The following is a 26,358-nucleotide window of genomic DNA, read 5'->3' as shown; positions in this document are numbered from 1 at the left end:
TGAGGCAAAACAGTTAAGGAAACTGAGGTAGAGCAGTTTAAAAAGACTGTGGCATAACAACTCTCAATAGGCATACAATAATACTGGAAAAGTCATGCTACCTTTTTACAATTTGTACTGGAATACAAACTTCTTGAGGGCAAGGACTGGGTTTTGGTTTTTGTTTTTGTCTTTACATCTCTTATGGCAGGGGTCCTCAAACTTTTTAAATAGGGGGCCAGTTCACTGTCCCTCAGACTGTTGGAGGGCCAGACTATAGTAAAAACAAAAACTTTGTTTTGTGGGCCTTTAAATAAAGAAACTTCATAGCCCTGGGTAAGGGGGATAAACCTCTGCAGCTGCTGCATCTGGCCTGCGGGCCATGGTTTGAGAACCCCTGTCTTATGCCTAGCACAGTACCTTGCATAAAACAAATACTTTATTTATTTATTTATTGAATTAAAATGGTGTTTTTTTCCATATTTGGAATTCTAGAAATTTATAAGATATATGTGTCCCTATATAAATTAAATCCACATGACTCAAGCTAAATTGATAGTAATCTCTGGAATCTGGTCCACCTCTACAGAGAAGATGTGACCCAAGGATCCTGCCTATATTGCCAACAAATAAGTTATGGGTGAGAGACAAGAAGGACCCCAGATATTTCAAAACTGGATGATCATTCCTTCAGTATCTGAGAGAATCTTTGCACTAGAATTATATTTATCTACTTCCTCAAATGATCTGGTCTGAAGTTGTGATGCATAAGGGTGTAAAAGGAAAGCTTTGTTCTTGCTCACTCTTAATTGGGGAAGGTAGCCTCTTCCTTAGCTTACACTAGTCAGTTTAGCTCCCCACAAAATGCTGTTTACATTAAGAAACAACAATACTTATAGCGAGTAGCAAGTAAACTGCTAAACAACAAACAAATCATTCTGCTTAGATTATGCAAAGAACATAAGTGAACAAATTATTTATCCAGGGGTAAGAGGAAATATCAGTTCAAGCCTCAAGCCCACTGAAGAATAAATTCTCCAGTATTTCAGAGAAGCAAACTGGAATTGAAGAATATATTAAGATGGTTTCTCCTATATATCTATGGTTTATAAAGTTTTTCTCTTCTTGAACTGTTCTTGATATTCTGCAACCAAAAGCTCTGAAACCAACTCTTATGTAGTATCTCTTAAAGATCAGCCCTTTTAATCATGAGACATTTCCTTTTATAAACACAGCCTCATATTAAACATGCCAGATTCAGTTGTAAATGGATTTAATGTGAATCTTCATGCTCTGCTCCTGCTAGAGCCATTGGTAAGAAGTGGAAAAAGAAGGATGGGGGCATTTTAGGAATAGGGGGTATAAAGGATATTTGTAGAGGGTCTCTCTGAGGATATAAAGAAGAGAATCAAAGGACCTGAATTACAGTGGGAGCTGAGGATAAGCACTACTGATATTTCTGAGGATACCAAATGGAAGTCTGGGAGATGTTCAGAGTCTGTAACTTTCACTTATGAGACATTTTGCCCATTTTCTATCTTCACATTTTGAGGAAGGAATACAACCCAATGAATGACCTTTAAATGATTCAAGAATGAAGGCCAGAAGAGTAATTATGGTCCTAGACTTTATTCTTCATGACCCTATAAGAGGAGGAATGCAACTGGCAGAAGAGAAGTAGGTAACCTGTCCTTTGGGTTGGCTAAGGGGTAAGGTGGACAATGGAAGGAAAATTTGGGGTTTGAATCAGTTTTCAAAGATTCATTGCCCTGTTATGTGTAGTACTTTGGCTGAATTAGCCTATAGGGTTGATCCCAATAAGTGTTTGGGAGGGAGAGAAAAGGAAAGTGAAAGGATGGGGCTTCAGAAGACTCCAGGGACACTGATTAAGCATTTGAGCAAATCAGAGATGAAATGCCTAGCCATGTGGAGCTTCAGTGCTGAACAATATGATGCTTTGAAATAACAAAACAATATCTTCATTAGCTGCTGAGCAAGACTTGCTAATGACTCAGTGGATCTTTTACAAAGGAAAAATAGATTCCAACTCAGTCTTTCTTCCTTCTAACATACACATAATATGTATCTCCAGGGAGTGGCAGAAAAGAGTCAGCTCTTCTTTCCTTCAGCTTCTTGGTAACCTCACCTACATGGCAGCTAGTGCAAGAGGACTCACCTAGCTGAGTTTAGAATCTTCTGTTCAGCTCTTTCCTTAGCTATATAAATAAAATTCTTTTAATAGAGTCTGTATGATCTCTTCATGGATATAGGATTAGTGAGGTCTTCATTGGGAAGTGGTGCAACCAATGTTCCCTGTAGCAGATTCCCACCCCTGATCACTCTGCTTCTTTAAGCATTCATAATCTTTCCTAGTTAACTCCTATCCCCATACATAATCTTGTGCCAAGATTAGCGCTAAAAGAAGAAGGAAGATGGGAACTAGTGCTACAACTGAGCTGTGGAAAGAGGGTAAGGTACTCTGTCAGTGGAGAGGTTTCTATGATAAGACTCAACAAGAACAAGATAGGAGTCCCCCGCTTATGTTGCAGTTTCTGGGTAAAATAGAAGAGCCAATTAATACATGGAATGTGATGAATTAGATATTTAGCTAGGATTCCACAGTTTCATAGGACTGAGAGAATAAAATTGAGGTCATCCTGAATAGTTTGTATTATTCTAGGAATGTCTCAGAGTCATCAAGGACTCATACTGGCTTATATTAAATCTATGTTATACTTATTCAGCTAAAGGAAGAAGTATTAAGGTAGAAGATACAAAATGGCTTTTTGTTTTAGGATTAGTTTACATATAAGCAATACTAATATTACTTAATTAAGATAAGCAATCCTACTGCTTCTCTTCTCCTCCCTTGGCTGGATTTATATTAATTAATTAATATGATTAATTTAATATTAATTAATTAATTAATTCGGAATCCTGAAGATGTACTCTAGAACTTTGAAGATATTTGCCTTCAGTACACTCAGATTGCTCATCACCTTCACTGTTCCAGTTTTAAATCCTGAGTCAAGTGCCATAATAAATAAATGAAATCATATCAGTCTCATCTCTTTTGAGGGGGTGGAGAAATTATCCTGTCACTCCCTGTGACTAAAAACCAACACCAACAAAAAACACAAACAATTCATTTAAGAAGTACTTGTGGTAGATAATGGAGGGACCAAATTTGTCACACTTGCCTGTTGATCCACATCTACTGGAATGTAGAAAGACAGGCCAGGATGTAGCTTCCAATCCAGACATTTAGGTGGGGAAATGATCTTGACTTCTATTATTCTAGGAGATAAGGCTGTAATATCCTTTTGCATTCTGTCAGTAATGCCTGTATATATACATACTGTACTCCAGACCATATGAAGTTGGACTATAAATTCTTTTGGGTGTCAACATCACAATTCATAATTGAGTTGATGATATCTTTTGGATTCCATTCCTAAGAAACAAGATTGGAAGAGAGCTTCTAGGCACCTGAACCTTTCATTGCCAATGAATATAGCATGACTACCAGGGCGCTTATTATTCTTTTCTAGAAAAGAGTTAGATACAACAATATCTGCTCAATGTCCAGGACTATATAATATAGTTTCTCCTTGATACCACTCTTAATTTCCCTCTCAGCTGTAGAAGTGAAACTTACCCACTCTTAATCTGGTTCTCCGTGAGGCTAGTTCCAGATGGCATGGAAAAGGCCATAATCTTCAAAAATGGGGACAACATGAGTCATACCAGCAGCAGAGTCTACCACAATACCAGTTGTATGACAAGAGTCATATAGGGTCAGCACAGATTAAATGACAATGTATATGGATGGAATGTTGAAGATTTCAAACATAATCCATATTATCTTTCCTCTGTTAGCTTTGGGATCCAGTAGTGCTTCTGTGAGAAGCAAAGGACATTCTTCAAGGGTCACAGAAAGCTCACTGTAGAAAGCATGGTTCAGATCTTCTCTATGTTATTCCAGTTGGTGACAATACCATGTCCAAAGGGTATTCCAGGGACAGAATATTTCTTTTTCTCTGGGCTTTATCTCACATGTAGCTATATTTCTGGCCCACATCCACCATCATATCCTGATACTCAATAACGGAAGCATAGAGAGTCCTAGGGCATCAGTCCCTTCAACGTCAGTTTGCACATGACAAAATTATTATTGGAAGCAAAATAACAATATCATAATCCATGGTGAAATTTGAAGTGGCGAGTTTAAACCCTTAAGACAGAGAGGAAATGGTGCTATACCTTTAATCAGGCAGTGGACGGGAGGCAAATATAAGAGCTTATAGCTCTCAAGCTCTCATTTTGATGTGTTCTCCCCAACATCAATTGCCTAAGGATGAGTTAATGTATCCTCATAACTATCAATAAAGTTATCAATTTATTCAGTTAACACAAATAAACTTTTACCAGGAGATATTTCCTAAAGAGATAAAATAAAAACACAGATGTATACCTTAGGAATTGTCCTCTTTCCTCTACTACTTCTGTTCCTGGGGATAGTGAACTCAAAATTAATGCAATTGCTATAAAACTTTTGACCCAGAAAATTCACTTTCAGAACTGGAGTAGCTACTGAACAAGTTGCCGATTTCCTCCAGGATTCATTGTCTTGTCTATCAGGTAGAACAAAGTGAACTGTTTAATTCATCCCACAGATGACTTCACATCCCACTAATACACTTCAATATGGATTCTAATTCTTGGGACTCTGGTACTCTTCTGATCTTTTGAAGTTAACAAGGTTATAGTCTAGTCCGTTTTATCTTCACCTAAGAGGAAGAAAGAATGAAATGTGAGAGACAGGAAAATAGTTTCACTACACACAAAAAAATAGATCTGGATAGATATACTAAGTTCCACATAGAAGCTAACCAGGATCCTGCCTTTATGGTCACCATGAAAGAAAGAGATATTAGTACATTTTGTATGCATAATCAGTTCCATCTTGGTCGCCAATCAAAAGCTTTTTTCTTTAACACTAATGAAATTGTTTATCATTGTTGCTATCATTGTCGTTGTTGTTAAGTCCTTCATTCTCCTGAAGAGACCAATAACATCTCGGGAGAGTGATATCTTGACCTGCAAATTAATTGGATTTAAGTGAGGTAGAGCTGTGTAAAGATACTTCACTCTGTCCTTCAGTCATCTGGATCCAGTGGCAAGGTAGACATAGATCAGAACAACTAGGGCCAAGTCCCCAGATACAGTGGGAGACTTTTTAAGTAAAACTTTTCCCAGGCCTCAGTTTGTCTGAGGCATCACTTATTCAATGATTTATGACCAGGTGTTACTTGTCCAGCTTTCTCAAACAAGACCATGCACCAGGAAGGTGATTCTGTGACTTGCAAGTGAATTGGATTTAAGTGAGAGACAGCTATACAAAGTCAGCAGCCTCACTTTCTACTCTGGGCATAGTGGCAAGACATTTGTCAGCACTACTGAAGATTTCTCCAGATGCAGTGGGAGACCTTGGTCCTTTTGAGTTAAGGTCTTTCCCAGTTTTCAATTTAATTGAATCAATAACTATTCCATGTTTAAGCCTAGGTAAGAAATAAGTGTCTCTTTTACTTAGTCAAAAAAAAAATCATTCTGGAAGAGAAAGACACTCAGGATTTCTGACCAAAACAGATATAGTTGCTATTTACATTCATTGAGCCATTAGGGCTCAAACAGTGACCAGGTAGGTCTGGCTGGTGACCTGTTGTTGAGTCTGAGTGATTTGGGTTTAAGGCATGACTCTTAAGAAAATAATCTAGTTCTTAAATCCCAAGATATCTAGTGAGGTTTCAGTGATGAAAATCATCACCAAGTAACAGTATGATACCCTTTGTGGACTGAGGGAGAAGAAAGAAGATAGGAAAGGAGAAAATACTAGTGGGGAGGACAAGTCCTTTTGAATGCTTTGAAACTGAACTCTTATTGGTCAGACTCCTAATTACTAGGTTAACAATTAGGGAGATTGCTAGTTGCATTCTAACAAGGTCATGGCAGCATTAGTGGGGGAGAGGGAGATTAAAAAGAAGTAAAAGCTCTCAACGATTTTTTGTAGATAATCTGATTGGATTTTAGCACTTTAGGGAAGTTTGGATTGTTCACAGAGTGAGAGTTAGCTTCTGGGATCATGTGGAGGAAATAGTGTCATTATCTGGGACTCTAAGGAAATGTCCCTAAAGTTTAAGACTCTGTGTGATTTTTCCAGGAAATGACTTTTATCACTTGGACCTTTTGCAAGCATTTTGTAATTTATGGCAGTGCTTATGCTGTCATAGTAAGGGAAAGGATAAGTATGCATGTACTTAGAAAAACTTTCACATAGAGCATCTACTACATTCCTGATATAACTTTTTTTCCTGGCTTTAGTCCCATCACCTTAAGGCACATGTGATAACCCAGGCATAATAACACCCAGTAGTATCTGAGAAGGATCCTAAGAAGGAATAGAGAAGACTGCTAGGTGGGTCCACAGGCTAAGAAGCCATCAATGTCAGTCTAGGGGCATTAGTGTGAAGCATTTAAAGAGTGAGGGCATTCACAGAATCTCAGAATTGGAAGGCTAATTTGAGATCCTCTTGTCTAAGTCATACCAGAAAAAGAACCTTCTCCATGACATAACCAAATAAGCAGCGTTCCGGCCTTCACTTGAAGAACTTTGATGAAGAGGAACCCACTACTTTCCAAAGTGACCCATTCCCCTTTATACTATATCTATACTATACTATACTATAGATATTTTACCCTGACATGTTAAATATCTCCCTATAACTCCCCCGTTGCTTCTAGTTTTGACCTCTCAGGTCATGGTCAAGCAGAATGAGTCTTAGATGACACTTTCCATATGGAGAGCTGTCCAGAGAGATTGTCAAGTCATCTACAAAAAAATCATAGTTTTTACTGTCTCTTTTTCTATGTTTATTTTTTTCAATTACTCTTTTCTTATTTCATTGGGTCCCTCACTGCAGCAAGGCATTTTTTTTTATATGTTCCTACTCTAATCTATTCACCATCCCATTCATCCCAGAAGCTACTCAAACCTTCTTACACCTCTTCAAAGGCTCTATTCCCCACACCCCATCCACTTCTCAGCTGAGAACCTTGACTTATATTTCACTAAAACATTGAAACCATTTGCTTAGAGCTCTATTCCCCTCATCTCATTTTACTCAGATGTCTTTCCCTACTACCTGCTTTTTCACTACAATCTCATGTGAAGTCAGTCTTTCACAAGACATACTTTCACAATATCTCTTATATGACAAAGCCACAGACCTGATGGTCACCTCACAATAATTTTTTTTCAATAGCCTGCTTCAGTTGCCTTCTTTCTCTGCCTCAAGTATTTCCCCATTCTAATCCACCCTTCATTCAGGGATCAAATTTATCTTCCTAAAGCACAAATCTGATCATATCATCTTCCTATTCAACAAACTCCAGTAGATTCCTATTACCTTCAGATTATATATAAAATCCTTTTTGCAACTTGCCCCATTCCTACCTTTCCAGGACTCATACTTTACTTCCATCCATGTAATCATCAATCCACCGAGTATTTGGGAAAGATGATGGAGTCCGGGATCAGAAAATTTCAAGTTCTTCAGATTTTCAGGGTGAACATAGACTAGTGAAAAAACAAATAAGAGTTTGAGCTTAACAGAGGTCCTCCTGGGACAACCCGAGAAGACACAAATAAAGCCCCCATTGAGAAGTGTAAACACTTCCAGGCTATTTCCACAGAAATAGGAAACAGGGAACCCTGGCATTAGCCAGGTTCAGAAATAGTCTCTGCCCAAATCACAAGAACTTTCACCTTCTAGACTATGTGGTAAGTATGTGTGGGTAGGTTTGAGTCCAAGAAGACTGAGGGAACCTCAGACCCAGTTGTGCTGCTGAGACATCACCTTGGGCAAGAAAAAGCCAGCACATCTGATAAGTGCAGAAGATATGGAGCAAGGAAGCTGTTAGCTTCTCTTCCCCTATGGGAAGATGAAGTTTCTAGTTTGGATTTTCAGGCCAGAAGGGAGAACTGAAGTAAAGCCAGAGGCAGCATTCCCTCTCCCATCTCAGGACTAAAGGTAGTTATACTAATAAATTCTCATTTAAAAAAATCAGGCAAAGGACCCAAATATAGTAACTTACTATGGGAATAGGGAAAACTGAGTTTCTTCTTTAGGGAAGGACATTGAATTAAAAAAAAATTTCTTCTACCCTAGAAAGTATTGTTAAATGGCTACTGGCCAGAAAGAATTTATAGAAAAATTCAAAAAATAATTTAAAAACAAAATGAGAGAGACACTGAGGAAAAACTTTTTAAGAAAATCATCCAAGAAAAACAAGAAAATTATGAAAAGAAAGTCAACCAGTTAGAAAAAGAGATCCGGAGTCTTAAAGAAGAAAATAGTTTGTTTTTTTTTTTTAATTAGATTTGGGCAAGGGGAAGCAAGTGAATCCATAAGAGAACAAAAAATAACAATATAAAACATAAAGAATGAAAAATAGAAGAGAATGTGAAACATAAGAAGAATAACAGATTTAAAGACCAGATCAAGAAGAGAAAAAATAAAAATAATTGGGCTACCTGAAAGCTGTGATCAAAAAAAGAACCTTGACACAATACAAAAAATAGTGAAAGAAAATTGTCCTGAAGTGATTGAAGAAAAGAAGAAAATAGAAATAGAAAAAATCCACTGATCACCACCTCAAAGAGATCCTACAAGAAAAACATGTAGGAACATAATTGATGAATTTAGAAAACTCCAGATCAAAGACAAAATTTTACAAGAAACAACAACAAAACAATTCAAATATACTGGAGCTACAATAAGAATTGTACAAGATTTTTCAGCAGTACAATAAAAAATTTAAGGTCCTAAAATATTTTATATTGACAATCAAAAGTATTTGGTTTATTTCCAAAGATAATTGTATCCAAAAATTTAAGCATTATATTGAACAATAACAAAATGGATATTCAATGAACTCACAGATTTTAAGGATTTTATTTCAAATAGCTCAATTTAACATATGAGTCAATATCAAAGACTAACTTCAGGGGATGCAATAATGACAAATTGTCTAAGACTAATATTAATAATTGGCTAGTCCAAAAAATTGGGGCAGAGCTGAATATGATTTAATTCTAAAAAGCAAAACTATCTAGGAAAAGGTAAAAATAGCAGTCATGCTAAATGAAAGAGATGCAGAGGAAGAACCAACAGAGGCATTAAGTGGGGGAGGAGGGCTGATAGTTCTGAAAACTTACATTCAGAATGGGTTAAATAGGCAACAATATATACATGTGTGCATGCATTGTGTTTCTACACTCATGAAGGGAATTACACCCACCAAAATCTCCCACCAAGGGGAGAGGGAATAGGATAACGTATAGTATAGAAGGGTATGTAGATTTACTGCAGTGGGACAAGGTGTATAGATTAATGGGAATGGGGTAAAGAGGGAGGGAAAGGGTAAGGAGAGAAGATAGGGAGAGATCCATGGGTAAGGAAAGGCTAAGTAACAGCCAGGCAAGTCAAAGAGTAGAACTAAAGTAGAAAATTTCACAGGGATAAGAAATAAGAGGCATACACAAACACAATAACAATGATTAGGAGTAGAATTTATTAGAAAAAAAGTAGGGCTATAATCATTCAATTGTTTAAGATTCTAGTAAAGAATCAACTAAGAGAGAAATATACTTTGGATGTCAGCCATATTAACATTGTTTTAGATGTATGTCTTTGTACATCTGTATATGTGATTATAAGTAAATGTGTTTGGGTATGTGTGTGTGTGTGTGTGTGTGTGTGTGTGTGTGTGTGTGTTTTAATTCAATTATTTATTATTTATTTAATAAAATAATCATTAAATAAATAAAATTTTTCCAAGTATGCTTTGGTTTGGAAGTAAAAAGAAATCTAGTGACACTGACCTTCTTGCTATTCCTTACAAAGGACACTCTATATTCATGTCTTTATGTCTTTTCATTGGCTGTCCCATGTGCTTGAAATGATTATTCATCTCTACTTCCTTGACTTCTGTCAAAACTCAGTCGAGTTCAAACTTTCTAGAAGAGATCTTTTCTCATCCCCTAGGGTTTTCCCCACTTCATTACTTTCTATTGCTTAGTGCCCTACTTCTGGGATTACCTCCCATTTATACTCTACAGATATCATTTTTTTGGTATGTTATTTCCCCTACTCAAATGTAAGCAGGGATCGTGATAATTACTTTTTTTGTATACTCAGTACTTATTACAGTGGTTGACATATAGTAATCACTCAATAAATGTCTATTAACTCCTTTTTTTCCCCATCTTATATGAACAATTTGGTTTCCCTCACATTTTCAAACCAGACTAGCTAACATGACTGTTTACTCATAAAACTAGCTAACATGACTGTTTACTCATAAACCAAATGAATTTTTTCTTTCAGACTTGTTAATGTCTGCTCTGATTTTCAAAATGCCTACTTTGGTCTTTAGTTGGGATATTAAATTTGATGTTTTCCTAGGATTTTAGTTGCATGTCCAATTCATTGATCTGTTCTTTTTTTTTTCTTTATGAAAATATTTAGAAATATAAAATTTCCTCTACAGACTACTTTACCTGCATCATATAAGTTTTGGTATATTTTCTTATGGTTTTTATTTTCTTAGATGGTAATTTCTATTTCTACATCCTTTTCTAAATGGTCACAAACTAACTCTTTAGTAACATCTAGAATTTATCAGAATCAAGTCAAGTGATTAGCCTGTAGTTTGGAGGTTTTCCCTTTTCTTCCTTTTTCAAAATCAGGACAATTTTCCCTCTTCAATATTATGGTAGCTACCTCATTCTCCATTTTCAAATTCTGTATAATTAAAAAAATTAATGACTATAGATGATCTTTGGAAAACAGGGCATGAGAATAACCCAAATGTCTGGATCTAGGGAAGCAGAAAACAGTCAGAGAAGTATTTAGAGAGGAAAGAGCAATCACTTATTAATATATTCATTCCCCTATTTTGTTCCATAACGTTTTTTAGAGGAGGGTTCAAATGATTAACTATCTAGGATAATGAATGGAAGAAATATCCAAGTAGATAGAAAGTAAAAATGTCACAAAGAGGAGTAAAGAAAGGAAAAAGAACTAAGTAGCAAATTTGACTCTCCTAGAAGTGAAGAGAACTGTATGTTCTCAGAAGAAAGCACCTGCTTGTCCTCCAAAGAATAGCATAGCAGAATCATAGAACCTCTGAAATAAAAGGTCACCCAGTAAACATGAGGGTAGAGTAAGTGTGGGTGGAAATCCCAGTTCAGAGATAGTGAGGAAGCTGTTTAGGGATCTCATTTAAAAATACCATAGAAATGTGTTGTATTTTGAATTAAACAATACAAAATAGAATCTCTCAAACCTTATCAAACAAATGACTTCTTGGTTCACAAAGGGAACAAATCTCAACATCTGTAAGAAGACTTTCCCAGTTCTTCTTAATTTCAATTTACCCTGTATATATTGTATGAAGTCCCCTCTATTTGGAGGAGTTCACCATCATTTGATGGTGAACTTTTTGAAAGAAGAATTTTTTTGGCCATTCTTTTTATCTTCTTAGAATTGTTCCTGACACATAGCAGGTGTTTAATTGACTTGGCATCTTTTGTTTGGCACCACAGGGAAGAACCAGGAGCAATGGGTAGAAATTGCAAAGAAAAAAAATCTAGTTTTGATTTTGGGATATATTGTCTAAGAATTAGAGCTTTCCAAAATTGAAAGAGGCGGCTTGGAGGTAGTGAAGTTCTCCTTGGTGTTCTTTTAGCAGAGGCTAGCCGACAACTTGTAATTATATTATGGTGGGAATGGATTATATTAGATGGCCACTGAGATCTCAAATTCTCAAATTTTGTGCCTCAAATTCCATGATTCCTTGACTAGATGACATTTAAAATCCTTTTCACTTGTTAAATCTATTATGCTGTGATGTGCCTACATCAAAGTCATTGCTAAAATTATTAAACAGAACTTTACTGTGCACAAACTCACTTTTTCTACTTTATATATTGATGTAAGAAATATTTCAGTTCCTAAGCTTCTAACACTCCATTTATATTATTAAAATTTGACTTTCATTCACACTTCTTTTTTCTGTACTGGTTTAATCACTGACATATTTTTACCCTAATTTGTAACACCAATGACTCTACAACCAATATTGAAAATATGTTTCAGTGTTATATAAGCTTAGAGAACACTTGAAAGCTGTGAAGAACTTCATATTATATAACTTCAGATACCCAGCTCAGTGGCCATTTAATACAGTATTTTGCTCATTATTTTTGTTGTACAGGACATAAATTCTACTCTTCAAATTTTGTTTCCCTTTTGAAAAACTCAGGAAGAACATGTTACAGTTCTATGTTCTCCTTATATTTTCCTCCACAGGTTCCTCTGTCTCATCAAGTATTGTCATTTTCCTTCATTTGGAATATCTAAATGTCTGAAGTCATTTACTCTATTTCCTTCTAGTGTTACTGTTTTTCCTGTCTTTTCCTCCCCTTTATTCTCCTTACTGCTCAACTCTGATACTCATCTCTCTGATGGTGGTATCCTTGGAGGCTGGATCTCAAAGTATCTCAACTTCCTCCCAGTATTGGTGATTCATGGTTGACCAGGTTACGTCTCTGCTCCAACTAACTTTTGGGTGATCAAAAGTGATCCTAGATGGATGCTATACTCTTCCCTCAGATGTGGTGACGTGCCACACATCTTCCCATATGTCAAATATTAGGACAGAGTATCATATCCTAATGACCTAACTTGCTCCCAGGCCTAGCAATTTAGAATTGATACATGGAGGCCAGTATGACAACTAGGACAGGTAAAAAAGACATTATTATAAGGACCTTTGATTATCATCAACATCCAACAGTAGCAACTTTTCTAGGACAAAGGAAATTTAGTATTGGTGGGTGACCAAATTTAGGTCCTTTTTGTAAATAGTTCTACAATTTTAAAAAAGATATAATTAAAATATTAAGATGAAATAAGTAACTAGGTGGAGTTGACAGAGAAAGACTGAAACACTGCTAAAATTACTCCCTGTAGCAAGCAGGAAAGGGCACTGATGGAGATCAGTTTAACTTTCTGAAGTTCCACCTTCTGAGGAAGTAATGGGTAGCCTCACTTTGCTGTGTCCAATCAGAAATTCAAATTATGTCAAACCCCTGTGATTAAATTTCCCCTATAAATTTATCCATGGCTAATGCAATCTTTGCTGAATCGCTTTTGGTTTAAGCCCACCATGGCACTTCTTCCTCGAAATGCCTCTTTCTTCTCATACCTCTCCCATGCCTCATGGTGTCTTTCTCCTTCTTAGAGCCAACTAATTCTTTTAGAGTGCTAAATCTCTTTTAGGATTTAATCTGACAGATAAGAGAATACCCCAAACTCATGGGATGTTCCCTTTCTTTTGGTAAATTGTGAGCTCCATTAGGGAATTTGTTTTTTTCCATCATTAATTATTAAAACCCCTTTCCTTGCTATGTGTTCTCCCAACTTTATTTCATATTTAACATATTTATGCATTTACCATTACTGGTTTCTGTTGTATTTCTTCATTTTGTCTGTAACCTTTTCTCCTAAATATGTCTACATTTTGCCAAAGAGAATGGCCATTGTAAATTTTTCACATGACTGAACCACATCATTTGGTTTACATCAATATGCCTGAGCCCCAAACCATATCAATATCAATAACCACAAACCACAATTTATTCTGGCCATTTTTCAACTGATGAGTATCCCCTCTATTTCCAATTCTTTGCCCTGAGAAAGGAGGTACTATAAATATATTTTTGTTTATATATATTGGTTTCCAACACGCAAGCAAATGTGAATTTTATTTTCCAACAGAGTAACACCAATCTTATGATTGTCAGTATAATGCAATTGCTACTTTTAACAACATTAACAGTAAGGCATATGATTGTTCCATTTATATATCCATTTCAGATAGAAATACCAGCTGTTGTTGATTCCAAAATTTTTCCAATGTGTAAGTGTAATATTCTTACCTTGTAAGAATCCTAACATGTAAGGCTGCTTTTAATGATAATAATATTTTTAAATATTATTTTAAAAATTTAAAAACATATTTCCATATTAGTCATGTTGTGAAAGAAGAAACAGAATCAAAATGAAAAATCACAAGAAAACAAAAAAAAAGTGAAAACAGTATGTTTTGATTCATATTCAGACTCCATAGTTCTTTCTCTGCATGTAGACAGCATTTTCCATCATGAATCTTAGATGTCTTAGATCAGTGAATTGCTGAAAAGAACTAAGTCTATAAAAGTTGATCATCGCACAGTATTATTGTTATTGTACACAATGTTCTCTTGGTTCTGCTCACTTCAGCCAGCAAAAGTCTTTCTAGGTATTCCATTATATTCATGTACCACATGAATGTTCAGTCATTTCCCAAATGATGACCATCTCTTAAATTTCCAATTATTTGCCAATACAAAAAAAGAACTGCAATAAATATTTTTGTACATAAAGGTCCTTTTTTGTCTCTTTGGGATACAGACCTAGTAGTGGTATTGCTTGGCTAAAGGGTATGCATGGTTTCATAGACCTTTGAACTCTCCAGAATGATTTGAGCAGTTCATAATTCCCCCAATAGTGCCTTAGTGTTTAATTTTCCCACATCTCTTCCAACATTTATCGTTTTTCTTTTCTGTCATATTTGTCTCAGGTTACACCTCAGAATTGTTTAATTTGCATTTTTCTAATCAATAGTGATTTAAAGTATTTTATATGATAGTAGATAGCTTCTATTATTTTGTCTGAAAATTGCCTGTTCATATCTTTTGACCATTTATCAATCAATCAAGAAATGATGTTTCTATTAGAGAATCTTTCTGTAAAAAAATTTTTTTACAATAATGAATTGCCAAATCTTTATTTCTCTACATTCAACTTTCCCCTGATTTATTCTATTCTCTCTCATTTCAGCCTGTCCATTCTCAAAAGTGTTTTGCTTCTGAATTTTACCTCCTTCTATCAACCCCATCCTTTCTCTTATCTTCTTCCTCTCCTACTTTCCTTTATGGTAAGATCATTTTCTCCATCTAACTGAGTGTGTATTTTATTCCAGCTTTAAGCCAGTTCTTATGAGAGTAAAATTCATGCATTCCCCTCTATCCCATCCTTCTACTTCCCCTACTTTTCTCTCAACTATAAAATGTCTTTCTGGCCTCTTTTATTCAAAAAACTTTCCCCATTCTACCTTACCCTTTCCCCTTTACATTTCCCCAGTGTATTCTTCTTTCTAACTCTTTAATTTTATTTTTAAAAAGATATGTATTCCATCATATTCAAATCTCAACTGTTCCTTCTAGCTATGTATATTCCTTCTAATTGTCTGAATAATTAGAAAATTTTTAGAACATAGAAGTATCATTTTCCTACATGTATGTAAACTGTTTAACTTTATTGAATTCCTCAGGATTTCTCTTTACTGTTTACCATTTTATGTTTCTTTTGAGTCTTGTATTTGAAAGTCTCATTTTCTATTCAGCTCTGTTCTTTTCAACAAGAATGCATGAAAATCCTCTGTTTCATTGAATATCTATTTTTTCCCTGAAAAATTATACTCGCTTTTGCTGGATAGGTGATTCTGGGTTATGATCCTAGTTCTTTTGCCTTTCAGAAGATTTTATTCCAAGCCCTTTGAGCCTTTCACGTAGAAACTGCTAAATCGTGTGTTTTCCTGACAATGGCTCCATGATATTTGAATTGTTTCTTTTAGACTGCTTGCAATATTTTCTTCTTGAATTGGGATCTCTGAAATTTAGCTATAATATTCCTGGAAATTTTCATTTTGGGAAATCTTTCAAGAGGCAATGGGTAAATTTTTTCTATTTCTATTTTCTCCTCTGGTTTTAAAATATCTGGGAAGTTTTCCTTGAGAATTTCTTGAAAGATAATGTCTAGACTTATTTTTTTAATCATGATCTTCTGGTAATTCAATAATTCTTTTTTTAAAATAATGCATAATTTTTTGTTTTTAAAAAATATTTTTATTTTTTCCAGTTATATTTAAAACATTTTTATTTGTTTTTCAAACTTTGAGTTCCAGATTTTCTCTTTTATCTCCACCCCAGCCCCCATTTAAAAAGCACATGTGAAGTAGTGCAAAATGTTATTATATCAGTCATGTTATGAAAGAAAACATAGCTCTCCTTCCTCCTCCCCCAAAAAAATCCCTAATAAAAATAAAATAGAGAGACAGATAGAAAGAAAGAAAGAATATGCTTCAGTCTGTATTACACAATCAGTTCTTCCTCAGGGTATAAATAGGGTTTTTCATCATAAATCCTTTAGAAACTCTGATTCATTGTATTGCTGTATAGCAAAGTCATTCCAGGTGGTATTCCCAGAACATTGCTATTACATTGTACACAGTATTATTTCACTTTGCTTGAGTTCATGGATGACTTTCCAGCTTGTTTCAGAGAGCATCCTGTTCATCATTGTTCATAAAAAAATAATATCCCATTATAATTATACACCACAATTTATTCGGCCATTCTCCAACTGATGGGCATCCTCCTAGTTTCCAATTTTTTTCACTCTGAAAAGAGAGCTAGTATAAATATTTTTGTACATAGGTCCTTTTCCTTTTTAAAAAATCTCTTGTGGGATTCATGCTTAATAGTGGTATTGTTAGGCCAAAGGATATACATAAATTTATAATCCTTTGGGCGTAGTTCTTATCCTTTGATCACCCATCAGTTGAATCATGGCTCTTATTCTTTATCAATTTGATTCAGTTTCATAATTGTCCAAGAATTGAGGTCCTATCAGAGAAACTTTCTTCAAAATTATTTGACTCCAGAGAAGTCCTGCACTTGAAAATCAAATTTCTCATTTAGCTCTAATAAAACAAATGTTTGAAAATCCTTTCTACCTTTTCCTCTGAATGATTATACTCACTTTTGCTTGGTAGGTAAATGTTGGTTGTAATCCTAGCTCCCTTTCTTTCTGAAATATCATATTCCAAGCCCTCTGGTCTTTTAACATAGAAACTGCTAAATCTTGTGTTCTCGTTACTGTGGCTGCATTATGCTTGAATTGCTTTTTTCTGAATGCTTGCAATATTTTCTCCTTTGACCTGGGAGCTCCAGGATTTGGCAATGATATTCTTGGGAGTTTTCATTTTGCAATCTCTTTCAGGAGGTTTTCAGTGTTATATTTTACACTCTGGTTCTAGAACATCAGGATAATTTTCCTTGATAGTTCCTTGAAAGATGATGTTCAAGCTCTTTTTTGATCATGACTTGCAGGTTGGCCAATAGTTTTTAAATTATCTTTCCTGGATCTATTTTTCAGGTCAGTTGTTTTTCCAATGAAATATTTCACTTTTTTTTCTATTTTTTCTTTTTTTTTTTTTGTTTTGCTTTATTGTATCTTTATTTCTCATGAAGTCATTAGCTTACACTTGCTCAATTCTAATTTTTAAGGAATTATTTTCCTCAGTGAGCTTTTGTACCTTCTTTCCCATTTGGTCAGTTTTGTGTTTTAAAGCCTTCTTCTCCTCATTAGTTTTTTATATTTCCTTTTGTGCCACTCTCAATTTTTTTCTTAATTTTTTCTCTATCTCCTTTACTTGGTTTTCAAAACCTTTTGAGCTCTTTCATGCCCTGTGATCAATTTATTTTTGGAGACTTTGGATGTAGGAGCTTTGACTTTGTTATCATCTTCTTTGTGTTTTGATCTTCCTTGTCACAATAATAACTTTCAATGGTGAGAAATTTTTTTGTGGTCTGTTCATCTTCCTAGTCTATTATTTATTTTTTAACCCTTTTTAAAAGTATGGCTCTGATTTCAGGGTAGAGGGTGCACTGTCTCAAGCTTCAGGGATTTTATGCAATTGTTTCCAGATATGCTTCTAGGAAGTGACCACAAGTACTCTTTTCTGCCCTGGAACTGTTGGAATGTCCCTGCCCCTGTATAGCTATGATATTTATTGTACTAAAACAACCGAGTCCTTTTTCAGTGCTAGTAAGAGACCTCCTGTGAGCTAAGGCTTCAGGAAGCTGCCACTGCCACCACTGTTCAAGCCCACTCTTGGTTTGCTTGTTTCCTCTTCTCATCCTACTGACAAATCTTTCCTGCCAATCTTCTAAGTCATCATTGGTGACTCTGGGCTTAGAGGCCTAGAAATTTCCAGTGCTATTGCTTATTCAAAAGTCCCCTTCTGCTTTACCAGTGCTAGAGCCAGGATTGTGCTGGTGCTGCCTATAAGGATTGCTCACTGTGTTCCCACCCTGGCGCCATAGACCTTTTCGGCTGACCTTCCAAGTTGAAAGGTGTCTCTGGCCCGAGAAGTCTAAAAGCCACAAGTCCCACTGATGATTCAGAGGTCCCTAGGCCTGTTTCTGCTTTGCTGATGCTGGTTCCAGAGCTGGAGTGGGGGCTGCACTAATGTGGCTGAATTCCCACCCTGGTGCCATAGACCTTTCCTGTTGACCTTTTGAAATGTTGCCATCAACTGGACAATTGTTCTGCTCTGGCTTTTTGTGTGTTCTGGCACTCTAAAATTTGTTTAGAGTCATTATTAAAAAGAATTTGGAGAGCTTATAGGGGAACACATTTAGCACAATGTGTTCCTGCTTTAACTCTGCAATCTTGGCTCTTCCTCCTGATTCAAAGGCTTATTAGTGGGTTAGTCAATGTCTGAATTTCTCCACCTAAAACAAAAATGTACATAAGCCTCAGCACCAGAGTAGTAATGTACTAATTCTTGCACTATCTACCCTTTCTATCCTCCACTCTCACATCCCCAGTGAGCAGAAAGTAAGGTTGTCTCTAGGTTGAAATTATGGGCCCTTCTGGCCCCTGCTATGCCCTGTTCCATCTCTGCATCCCATAACAGACACTTCTTTCCCTTCCATCAATAACATTACCATTTCCCCTTTCTCCATCCTCAGCCTATACCTCTTTTAGTCTCACCTATTTGTAAGATACATTATTAGGCTATATTGGTTATGCTGGGGAGTGAAAATAGGTTTGGGGGCCAGTTTTGTATACTTTTCAATGGATGCTTTACTCACAGAATCTCAGAGTTGGAACAGAAATCAAAGGCTCAACTTGTTCAAAACATACTTGATTCAGACTCTGCATTGAAAGTTATTATCCAGCCTTTGCTTAAAATCTCACTGGGATGGGTAATTCACTATCTTCTAATGGAATCCCTTTCATTTTGGTATTATTTTAATTGTTAGGCAGTTATTCTACACATCAAAGTTAAATTTCTTGGGAAATTTTGTAAAAGAGAACTGATATTAACTAACTAAATAGAACTAGGATGTTAATAATTGGCGGTTAGTAATGAAGGAAACACAATAGGATGGTGGCTCTGAAAGCATTAGAGAAAAGTAACCTAACATCAAGAGTGTTCTAATTTCCTGAGAGGAGATGTAGCCAGCTTCATTTTGGAAGACTAATATGAGAAAATCATTATTTGTTTATCATAAGACCATATATTTAAATCTAAAAGAGATAAACAAGGCATCAAGTTCTTTCTTATTAAAGCTGAAGAAGTTGGAGCACAGAAAATCTAAATGATTTCTCCAGGATTACATACATAGTGAAAATAGAAAATGTTCCACTTGTGCCTCTAGTACTAAATTAGTAAAAATGGGTGAAAGCTTCAGAGAAGATTATTTAACCTTGGTATCAGCTAAAGATTCTTCATGATTATATTTAATCAGAAATAGAAAGTACTATCTCCCATAGGCTGTAGAAGGACTTCTCATCAAAATCTTCCATGTGCAAAGCACCAGGTTAGGAGCCAAGAATATAGGTCAAATTAAAATACATAAGTGCAGGACATGTAGACAGATGTTTCTTATTCTGAGAGATATTGGAATACCTGATCTTTGAGTTCCTTTCCAATTAAGATCTCCTGTGATCCTGGTAATAACAGACCTGGGAAGACCTCTCTCCTTTCCCCATATATGTAAATAAATATGTCCAGTCCAGGCCCCAGATCCTCACTTAAGACCTTTAGCTCCATATCAGTTTCCACATAGTAAAAACCATTGTCAAAAAGACACATGTACCTTCCTGCATCTAAGAATCTCCAGGTAACATTCCCACTTGTGATAGCATCTCTCATCAGTTCTGTCCTTAGTAATTAGGGTCCTGGTCTCCAAACTCATCCTCCCCATCTCGATAGAAATGTACCAAACGAGTAGAATCAAACCACTTCCATGTGCTGAGCACTCTGAGGTGGGAAAAGGTAACAGGGTAACTCTGCCTCTGCCCCAAGTGAGGCCTGGATGGGTCCTACAGGTCCAGTCACTGAGAACTGCCCTGTTCAATCAAGCAGAAAGAAGAGAAAAAAAACAGCAGAAGATGGAAATTTATACAAGGTTTATGCAAGAAGACTTTGGAGGGCAGAATACTAAAATGAGGGAGGAAGAAAAAAATGGATGGGAAAAATTTTAAGGAAGCAACCAAGGGAGGGGACAGTATATCAGGACAATGAGAAGACCATAGGAGAGAGGAAAGGGGGAAGTTGAGAAAATTTCAGGAGGAGTCAAGGAGAATATTAGGGAATTTTTTTAGGAGGGTACTAGGATGGAATAGAATTTCTATTCTATTCCACATATAGAATTTCTATATGTTCAACCTTAAGTGTTTAGAACCCTATTCTTGGTCCCCAACAGTTAAAAAGAAGCAAATACACTTACTTGAGGCCAATGTTTGCTTCTTGTGAAGGAGGATGAATGCAATTACAAAATTAGAAAGAAAGAAGCTTGAGAGATGGAGAATTTCCATCACACCTGACAGGACACAGAAAGGGGAAGGTAATAGTGATTGATGTGAATTTGGATATGGGATGATAAATGATTATAACAAAGGGGAGACATTGTCTGTGACAAGGAAAGACAATGCCTAATTGTGATCAGTATCTCTGACAGGGAAACAAAAAGACTATGACTGATAACTGGAGATCATTGGCTATGACACAGAGCATCAGCAGTTATGAAAAGGACATAGGAAATAATCAGTGTGATGATTGTCAGGACCTCTAACAATCCCATTCAAGGCTACCTGCCTGTGACTCCTCACTCCAAAGACTACACAAAAAAATCCTTATCATTCTTGGACCTAGAACTAAGCCTATGAACTTATTCTCCCTAGAGCCTTCTTCGGTGCTCTAAGGGGTTTTTTCAGATGATATCCACCTCATATTTCCAACTCTTGCCTCTCTGTCTAGACTCCCCAAGGTCACACCTTCTTTTGCTCTTACCTGTTATGAGGTAGCCCAGAAAGATCTTAAATGAAATGATGTCTGCATCAGAAGACCTCTCTCTAACTAGATCACATTTTTCAAGATAAGCAGAGTCCCCACCCTCTCTCTCCAAGCTAGTGATTCTGAAACTCTCTGTCAATATGCAAACTCTATTATCCATCCTTTACTGTTGACTTTCTTCTCCCTATTATTTTTAAAACTAGCCCCTAAATGTCCTATGTCAAATTTACCATTTTATCTCTGTCCCTCTGTCTGTATATATATATATATATATATATATATATATGTATATATACATATATATACATACATACATATACATGTATGAGTCGTATATATGAGAGTCAGAAGCTATATATATACATATATACATATATACATACATATATGGCTTCTGCGTCTCACTAAAATCCAAATCTCTTCTGAGATTTCCCTAGCCAACTATTGCTATTACTGGTTGGAAATTCACTCATATTGTCTCTCTGCCCCCTCATTGGTGGGCACGTTGGAAACTGAAAGCAAGAAGAAAGGTCAGAGAAATCAACATGTATCATTTCCACTACATGTATACTATTCTACTGGGAATGATAATATTGACTTTATACCATCCTTGCTCATGCTTTAGTGATAACCATACCTACTTATTGATATGTGTTTTAGAATCTCAGATGAATAAAAGTGTTGCAACTACTCACTGTTTAGATATATATCTTTCATTTGAGAGACAAGCTAAAAGACAACTCCCAATTAGCCATGACTTCAGTTCAGAAAATTTGTTAAAGAAAGAAAAAACAATATGATGTGAGGACAATGTGAAGACCTTCAACAATGTTCTTTTAAGAAATCTTGATGTTCTAGGGATTCACTAGTTAGCTGAGCTAAACCCATGCTAAGTTCTTGAGAGACTGGACCTTTTGCCTTTTTTACAGAATATCCTAGAAAATAGAGAAGAACAGTTCACCATAGCTAATTATTGCCTATAAGAGGGTTCATCAGATTTCGATGACCAAACAGAGACAAATGATGAACAATTGCTTTAGTGAACATAGTGCTAAAGAGATCACCAGTAGTAAAAAGGTTGTCTGCCTCAATTCTAGGAAATAAAAGTGATGTTTGTTATAAAAAAAGACTGTGTACTATTAAAGGGCAAGGGATTTCTAGGGAAAAAAAAACTTGTACTCTAGAGACATTAGGGAACAGGTTTACTTGTCAGAATATTATGACACTGATGTTAGCCCAAGTATAAACAGAAAAGTCTATAATGATGTTGATAGTCAGTCATCTGCTAGTTCTAATATAGAAACAAAGAGATCAGCCACTCAAAGAGAACTAAACTCGCCAGACAAGTCAGAAGACTAACTGACAAGTGAACCTAAAGAAATGGTTCTATACTGAGAATACCAGAAATTACCCATGAGAAGTGTGCCTTGCATGTAATTACTGGTGTTTATTGTTACACATGTTGATTACTACATTGTTAAGTATGCTTTATTATTTAACTGTTTTCTTCATGTATCCTTTGGCTTATATTCCTATTATAGCAATATCTGCTACTTATGATCATTCCTTATTTATATGTATGTTACAACTTATTGTTATTATAGTAGCAATAAAAATGTTAACATGTATATAACATTTTAAGATTTGGAAAGTAGGTTATATATATCTTCTCATTTGACTCATAATGACTGAAATAGATGAGGCAGGTGCTATTATCATGGGCTATTTTATAGATAAGGAAATGAAGACCAAAAGAGGGTGTCTTGCCCACAGTCACAAGCCAACAAGGATCTGAAGCAGGATTGAAATTCAGGTCCTCTTGATTCCAAATCCAGTGTTCTGTCCACTATTCTATTCAACCTTTATTTTTTTATATGTAGTATTATATATAGGATAGCATTATTGTTACAAGAAGCAAGTTTTAATTTTTAAGATATTCTTTGCTTCATTGTTTATGATAATTTGATGTGTGCTGATGGATATACACGTTCTGCCAAAGTATAAATGTATTTCACTCTGCTTATCACTTAACTATGTTGTCACTGGATGCTTTAATACCATTTTATGTCATGTACTGTTAATTTACATTGATTTCCTCGTAGATTTTTAACAATGCTAGGAGCATTCTAGGATGTCATAGACATTACTCTTAAGTGTCTAAAACACTAGTATTGTGTTTCTCTTAGCTAGGTTTTTTAAAGTTCCAGCATAAAGTTTCATACACACACACACATGCACAAACACACATAGATATACACATATATCACATATATACACATATATATACATACATATATATAATACACACACACACACACACACACACACACACACACACACATATTATTGCCAGGTCCCTGAAGGACAGTTCTGTGAAGCTGCCTATATAGAGATTTGACTCTTGATTAGTGGAAAGACTTCTAAGAGAAAGAAGCAGAGAAGAATGTGAGCCAGAATCAGAGAAAAGTATAAGGACTGGAGATCCAATATTATCTTTTATGGGTAACCGATTAGTTTAAAAATCTGAGAAATACACAGATAACATAAAGTGATGGAGAAAGGACAGAGAGGACTTCTGAGGGACAGAGAATGAAAAGAGCAAAAGACACTGAACTGGAAGAACAGAGGCCACATTGGCTAGATATAGTAAACTATGTAGCGAATGAAAGGATGTCAGGCTAGAAAGTTGTCTGATTGTGGAGGACGATTCAAAGCTGACACTTTGCTCCCTTGTCAATAGATCATTCAGAGATGACCTTCTAGCCTACTGGAGGTCACTAGCTTGTTGGACCTGACAAACAGGTTGTGAGCAGCAGAAAAATCATCTCTACATTATCCTTGAGAAGGAAACATCCAACATTTTCTTGAATATTTTTTGGGAGGACAGGATCTATTATCTTCAGATCATCCAATTTCACCTTTGAATAGCTCCAATTATGAATAAATGTCTTCTTTTCACTGACTAAGCTGAAATCTGCCTCTGCCATTTTGCCCACTACTCCTAGTTCTGACCTTTTGGGCTTAGGATCAAGCATATCTTCTTATTGCTTTCCTATGTGAGTCCCTTTTGAATATTTGAGAATCCCCAATACCTTCAAAGTTTTCTTTTCTTTAAATGAAATTTAATTCAACTCAATAGATATTTTGCATATTTATCAAGCATTAGTTTAATGCTTATTATTTGTCATACACTGGGCTAAGCCCTGGAATTACATAAATAAATAAAAAGACAATTCCTGCTCTTAAGGAGCTTGCATTTTATTTGCTACCCCCTATTTCTGTAAGGCCCTAGGTAGAAGTATTTTCAGAGTATTATTCTGACCAGGGGATATGAAGACTAAGTATTCCCATTTCCTGAATCTCCACCTCTTCACTAATCCAGTCATCCTCTGCATGCTTTTCAGTTTGGCTATAGACATCCTAAAATATAACACCCAGAACTAAAGATGATACTCTAGACCTTGTCTGACCCAAACAACTTACATTGATCTGATCCTTTCCCATCCTCTGAGCACAATGCCAGATTCCATTCCAACCATTCTATTTATCTTGTGCCCTCTCTCCCATGGAATCCTGTCTGGCCATTTTATTCCCTCAAGTTTTTAATGTTCAGAGCACTTCCTCCAGTGCACTCCACCCCATATGTACCATCTGTTCTACCCTACCACGTTCTACTTCATTTAGCCTGATCTGTGCCAGCCTGCAGTTATTTCTTCTGTCTACTACTATCTTTCAACATATGAGAACCAAAGTGTGTAGAATAGTTGCTTAGGTTTAGATACTATGTAAACCATGATTTCTGTCTGATTACTGTTATTTTACCAGATTGGAAAGGGACCCTCATTTTCCAAGGTCTAAGGACCCAGTAAGAAAATGGGTCAATATGAGCTGAGGGTATTTTGGGGGTGGGGAAGTAGAGAAAGAAAGGAAAAAAGCAAGACTTACCTCCTAACCTTCACTGAACTGAGAGACTATGCTGGGCAGCTGGGTTGCTGACTTGTGTATAAAATTTCTTTGCTAAATGTCTTCACTCGGCAGCAAAATTTCTTTTGGATGCTATTTGGGCTGGGAGCCAGTCATGCTATGGCAAGCAAATTTCTTCTCCATTTCTGTCTCCTCATGACCTCCTCCTTTCCCCCTGGCAAGGTATCACTAGACACATGTGCTCTCAAAAAAGAAGATGCCCTAGAACAGAGTCCAGATCTATCCAGTTTCTGTTCCACCTTCTGAAACCTGTTCTATACCTGCTTTTCTTGTCAGCACGATGTAATCCAGACCATCCCAACAAACTCATACAAGTTCCTTCCAGCCCTTATATCTTGCACCTGTTCCTCTCCATTATCATATGTCTATTCAAGAAATATCTCCTTAAACTGTGAGTTTTCTGTTGTTTGTTTGTTTGTTTTGGTATCCCCAGCCCTTGGTAGAGTTCCTGGAACATATTACATGCTTAATAAATTTTTGATGATTTTACTTAATTAGAAATCTGCTCCAAATATAGCCCTCTTTTCATTATCACCTGGTGATTTTAAAACTTAAGAGTTCACAAAAGAATAAGATAGACTATTCATTCATATATCAAGTAAGGACTCTTTCCTTTATTTTGGTCTGGAACTAATTTCTTTAAAAAAAAAAACTCCCTCTGCTAATTCAATTGCCTTGGAAAGTGGCTTAAGGCAATGAGAGACTAAATAATTTGTCCATGACCACATAGTTGGTGTGTGACAAAGAAAGGAAATTTTGAGCTCAAGACTGGCTTGGCCACTATATTATTCTGCCTATAAGATCTTTTATCATTGAATATTGTCTTACTCATCAAGACACAACTCTAAAGGCAGCCTACTAACCCTCTCATTTTCAAAAATGAAGCACCTGCAAGTCACTGAATATTTAATACTAAACATTTAAAAATATTTGCCCTAATATAGCACACATGTATAACAATGACATAGTGTCACTTTGATTTTCTGGATGCAGTCCCCTTTGTTTCCTCTGGAAATGCATCTGGTCAGTGAGTTGTCAGGAAATGGTGACTCCACTAAGTCTCAGAGATATTGA

The 26,358-nt window shown here is 35.9% G+C and overlaps 1 long non-coding RNA gene across 1 annotated transcript; it reads right to left on the bottom strand.

Moving 5' to 3' along the window:
• Nucleotides 1-4,696: 4,696 nt before the first annotated feature.
• Nucleotides 4,697-26,358, bottom strand: LOC116420737. The gene is made up of 3 exons (XR_004231149.1): nucleotides 25,246-26,358; nucleotides 7,493-7,615; nucleotides 4,697-4,769 (listed from the first exon to the last, which is right to left on the bottom strand). It is a non-coding gene; the product is annotated as an uncharacterized LOC116420737 (long non-coding RNA).

This window comes from Sarcophilus harrisii, chromosome 1, assembly GCF_902635505.1.
Source record: "Sarcophilus harrisii chromosome 1, mSarHar1.11, whole genome shotgun sequence".
In the NCBI taxonomy this organism is placed as follows: Eukaryota; Metazoa; Chordata; class Mammalia; order Dasyuromorphia; family Dasyuridae; genus Sarcophilus; species Sarcophilus harrisii.
This window is presented reverse-complemented; position numbering and strand designations above follow the sequence as displayed.